Below are 6,000 nucleotides of genomic sequence, written 5' to 3' on the forward strand. Positions count from 1 at the left end.
TTCCCTAAATATATACATGTCTCAATCAACTAATACTAGTGTCATAAACTTCTGCGATGTCTGTAATTTATCCTTTGAATCAAAGAAGGGTTTATACAGGCATCAATCATACGATCTCAAACATAAGGAACTATTGGAGAAAATGTTTGAGTCTGAAGAAGAAATCTTGGAGAAGGTGTATAATTCGGATGATGATTATATTATTAAAACTCAGACCAAAACTAAGGATATCATTAAAACTAAGGATATTATTAAAACTGAAATTGAAACTGAAACTAAATCTGAACCATGCTGGGTTTATGGCGATAAGTTTAAAAATCAGATAGGTCTACAAACTCACATGAATAAACACTGGAGAGAAAACGTTGTCTTAAACGATAATTGTAATATTAAATCAAGCTTTAATCAAAGGCAGTTTTATATTACTAAATCTAATGGTAGTTTTATCAAGGATATTAATGAACCAGTAGATTACATATTAGACGAGTTTAAACCATTTAAATCATATAAATTTCAAGTTACTGCCAATTGCTTTTATAAGAGAGACTCAGAAGAAGAAAAGACTACTAATATAAACTTTAGAACCGATGAATATATGGAAAAAGATCATCGACTGAATCTAAACCAATGGCTTGATCATGTTAGAGAAACGTATGAGGGTTACGGCTGCGATTATGAGTTTATTGGAATAACACATGCAAATAAATATAGAAAGGACTAAACCATCATTAGGATCTTATACTGAAATGCCACCAGGTCTAAGAAATAAAACAAAAGCGATTTTAAATATTAGAAGTAATAAATTTAACTGTCTACAATTATGTATTACAGCTGCATTGCATCCTGTAACTGAACATGCAACTAGAGAAAATAAGTATATTAATAATCTAGTCGATGGATGGGAATATAATGAAACTGCATATGACTATACAACAAAAATCCAAAATAAATGTAATATCAATCTTTGGTTTTACAGACCTACGGTCGTGCTTCACCACAGGCCTACTCAAGATAGTAACATAGCAAAAATAGAACTCTTAGAGAAATGTTCTAACTTTGTAAAAGATAGACAAAATGTTAGGATCCTAGTCTGGGAAGAACACTGTGCCCTAATTAAAAATGTAGAAGTATTACTAGAAAGACCTAACACCAAACATGCCAAGTTCTGGTTTTGTGATAATTGTACCTATTGGTTTAGTTCTTAAAATAAATATGAAACCCATGAATGCTGTGTCCAAATCAAACCAAAGATTGTTTGCCCTAAGTTAAAACAAATTAAATTCAAGAATCAATATAAACAACAAGAGGTGAGCAATGTTATATTTAGTGATACTGAATGTTACATGAAAGGAACAGATGAAAAGATTGGTAGCAATACATATAAGATATCTGAACATGTACCTATTGCTATTGGCTATAGTTGGCATAGCAAAGATTAAGTGCTTAGAAAAGATGAACTATATAACAGATCATACTTTGGTCCAGACTGCATCAAAGATTATGTTAGAGATTTATTAGAAATAGAAACAAAACATAGTACTAAGATAAACAAAGCAATGATATTTACAGAAGAAGATAAAATGTATCATCATGCTAATGATATATGCCACATTCGTAATAAAAACTGTGTTAATAAAGTTAGAGATCACTGTCATCAAACAGGTAGAAATAGAGGTCCAGCATGTAATTTTTGTAACTTGAACTATAAACATCAAAACTTCATTCCAGTAATATTTCATAACGGTAAAGGCTATGACTTCAATCTATTATTTAATGAGATATCGAAACAGAATAATAGCAGGAGAAGAATTGATATCTTACCTAGTACTAATGGTAAAGCTAGAATATTTAGGGTAGGCGTATTAAAGTTTATAGATAGTTGAAGTTTCTTGACAATGTCTCTTGATAAAATAGCAAAGGTTTACAACATAAAAAGTAAAACATTATCCTTATGAATAATTTAAGGATGAGAATAGCTATAATAATAAATTAGGTAGTCTATCAATTCAAGACTTTAGATCATCACTAACAACTAAATTACCAACTCAAGATGAAGTAGATGATTTTAATAATTCTAATAGTAATAAAGCACGTAAAGATTTAACAATGGAATATATGGAAAATGATATATTTATATTAGGACATTGCTTCAATCTATTTGTTAAGTTAAATATGAATACATTTAAAATCAATCCTCTACATTATAATAGTCTATCAAGCTACAGCTTCGATTGTTTCCTAAAACTAAGCAAAGTTGAATTAGACACAATACAAGATGAGCAAAAACTAAAAGACTTCATTAGTGCAATGAGAGGTGGCATATGTGGTGTTATGGGTAACAGATATATTAAAAGTCAGAGTCAGAGTCAAAGATCAATGGCGAAAAATGGACGAAGTCCCATGACCAAAGGTCTATCTGGTACATCGATGCCAATAACTTATACGGTTATGCACTATTGCAAAAGCTACCATATAAAGATTTTGAGTACTCCAATACAACTGTAGATGAAGTATTAAATACTTCAGATGACAATGATTATGGCTATTGGCTTATCTGTGATTTAGAATATGATAATGAACGTAAAGAGAGAACTAGCAACTTCCAACTACTACCCCATGGAAGAGAAGTAGAGAATAATGAACTGGGATACAAACAAAGACCCCCAACTTCATCAAAAAGCAGGAAACTAATATTAGATCAGAATAATAAATATGAATACCCAATACACTATGGGATGTTAAAGTTTGTTATTAAGATAGGTATAAAGGTTACTAAAGTCCATAGAATAAATAAATTTAAACAAGATTATATAATTTGAGACTACATTGAACTTAATACTAAAATGAGAGCTGAAGCTAAAACTGAACTTGAGAAAGATATATATAATTTAATGAATAATTCATTGTTTGATAAAAGTTGTGAGAATCCATTAAAGTATCTAGAAGCTAAGATTCTAACCGATGATTATGAAATACTTAAAGCTGTTAGTAAACCAACATGTAAAGATGTAATTAGATATGAAAACTATACTCTAATAGAATTCTATAAAAAGGAAATACAATATGATAAGCCGATTTATTTAGGATCTACAGTACTAGAGCTCAGTAAGCTTCATATGTATAAATTTTTATAATGTATTAAATCCCTCGGTTAAAGATCTAATGTTACACTACATGGACACGGATAGCTTCGTGTTACGCTTTAGCGAGGGCAATGTCGACAATGAGCACATGGATCTGAGTAATCTAGATAAACCAATAAAAACTAATAATAAGATACCGGGCAAATTTAAACACGAATTAGGTAGTAAGGTTATAGAAGAATTCGTTGTATTAAAACCCAAAACATATAGTATAAAGAACTATGGGGCAAAAGAGAAAGGAATAAAGAAAGAAAATAATGGAAAGCACGAAGAATATTATAGTGCTCTAATAGATAATAAGGAAAGGATAATAGAGGAAAGCAGGATTCAAAAAGTAGGAAGTTGTATGGCCGCAATTAAGATAAGTAAAAGAAGTTTAAGTAATTTTGATGATAAAAGATTTTATGTAAATAATATAAAAAGTTATACCCTAGATGAGAACATGTATCTATTCAAAAGAGATCTAGTAAATTAAATCTGCGAACGGACTGCGTCTGTGGCAAGCCAAGCAGGTTCCCTGAATAATAATACTACTTTAGAGCTATTAATAAAATTAGGGTTAGATGTAAGTAAAGAATCATTAGAAACACTAATAAATATTATTAAAGAATTAACAATTAAGGAAGATAGAAAGTTTATTGAAACAGCTATTAGATTATATAATAACCTACCTACTTAATATAATAATATTTTATATATATAAAAATGACTAAACTAGAAACACATATAGAGTTAATTAATCTAGAAAAACAAAACAGAAGAAATAGATTAGAAGATAAATTAAAACAACAATATTATGGTGAAATAGAAGAGTTATTTGATCCTTTAACTAAAACTTTAAATGCGAACAGTGAACACAATCTAGCATTAAGTGAACAAACATTAAGAGCAATAGATTGGCAAAATCAAGAGTTAGATAAACAAACTAAGATGATCCAGCAAGCTGGCTCCCAGTTTAATGAAACTTTAATGAAGTCCAATGGCAAAGCTGTGGAGGAAGCTCGAGATAAACCAGGACTTTTAGTAGATAAAAACACAGCTCAAATTATTAATTTAATGTCAGTTCAATCTAAGCCTCAAAGTTAAAGTTCGGAAAATTAGATATCGCTGAATTTGAAATGAATGGTGTTAAACTAATTTATCAAGAAAATGCTTTTATAGTTAAGGATAATATATATGAATTTTCAGAGGTGTTTATAAACTTTCTTACTAACCCAAATATAAAATATGGTGATATCGAGGAAGATGAAAGCAAAATTAAAAGGTTTTTATTTGATATTGGATATGATTTAGGAAAAGGGGATAAGAAAAGTGCTAGATATAGAGCAATAAAACGTATAATAGGGGTAAAAGATGATGTATATGGTAGGGGATTAAATAGCACTCCCGATCAGGGAAACTGCTTGACTTGCCACGAACAAAGTTCGTTGGATAACCACAGACGGAGTCTGTTCGCAGATCCAAATAACTTAATGGAAAGACTAGAATTATTAATACTAGAAACAAAAGCTGGTCATGATGGATTATATGATGAAATGCTAGATACATCTAAGCAACTATTATCTATGAATATTATTAATCAAGGGCAACTAGATAATTTTGTTTTTAACTATGGTAAATAATTAATGATGGAAAAACAACAACAATTATTAGCTAAAGAAGTTTTCAGTCCTCAAATAACAAAGTTTAGAAGACAAAGAATAATACCATTATATAAAGATGAAACATGGTCAGCTGATTTAATTGATAAGACATCTCTAAGTAAATACAATAAAAATTATAAGTATATGTTAACTGTTATAGATATATTCACAAAATATGCATGGGCTATTCCATTAAAGAATAAATCTGGTTTATCTATAACTAATGGTTTTACAACAATTCTATCGGAAGGTCCACAAGGTGGCTCTGAACATAGAAATTCAGAAAAGTTATGGGTAGATAGAGGTAGTGAGTTTTACAATAAAACGTTTAAATCTTTCCTTAAAAAATATGAAATAAAACTATATTCTACATACAGTGATTTAAGGCTGGGTTTATAGAGAGATTCAATAGAACATTATTACACATAATTAATAAGCCAATGTTCATCAATGGTGATGGTAATTGGGTAAATATACTAAATGATTCAGTCATAACATATAACAATAACATTCATTCAACAATTAATATGACACCAGTTGACGCTTCTAATAATCCTGATAAAATTAGATACTAAATCAGTGAAACTAGTTCGCAGATTAAATCTACCAAAGCAACACCAAAACATAAAGTTGGTGATTATGTTAGAAATGTAGATAAACGCAATATCTTTTCTAAAGGTTACATTTCTAATTGGAATAAAGAATTGTTTAAAGTTAATGAAGTTCTAAAAACACAACCACCAACTTATAAGATAGAAATAATAGAATGTAAATACTATGAAAAGGAACTATTACAATCCGAGTTTGACTTTGAATCTAATAATAAGGTTTTAGAATCATTAAAAATAGACCGTCGGTCATCTGCGAAGCAGGTCCTCTGATCTTCGAAGAAGTTACACTTATAAGCCAGCAAGCTGGATAGACCTACGGTCAGCTACTTGGTAGATTCAAATCTTTCTGTAAACAAATACAAAGATGACAAGAAATAGATTCAATCAGGCTAAACATCAATCAACATCAACAAATAACTTAACACTAAGTAAGGCTCGTGGGTTTTTCCTAGAAGATAATGATAATATTGATATGAAGGATACCTATAAAATTACAAATGTACATCCGCCGATAGATGAAAAAGATGTTGTTAATAAAGAGTATTGTGACAATAATTTATTATCCTCTTCTAACAAAAATAGACATTCTAAGTAGAAACATAA

This window comes from Convolutriloba macropyga, chromosome 6 (assembly GCF_964194025.1).
Source record: "Convolutriloba macropyga chromosome 6, txConMacr16.3, whole genome shotgun sequence".
Taxonomy (NCBI): domain Eukaryota; kingdom Metazoa; phylum Xenacoelomorpha; order Acoela; family Convolutidae; genus Convolutriloba; species Convolutriloba macropyga.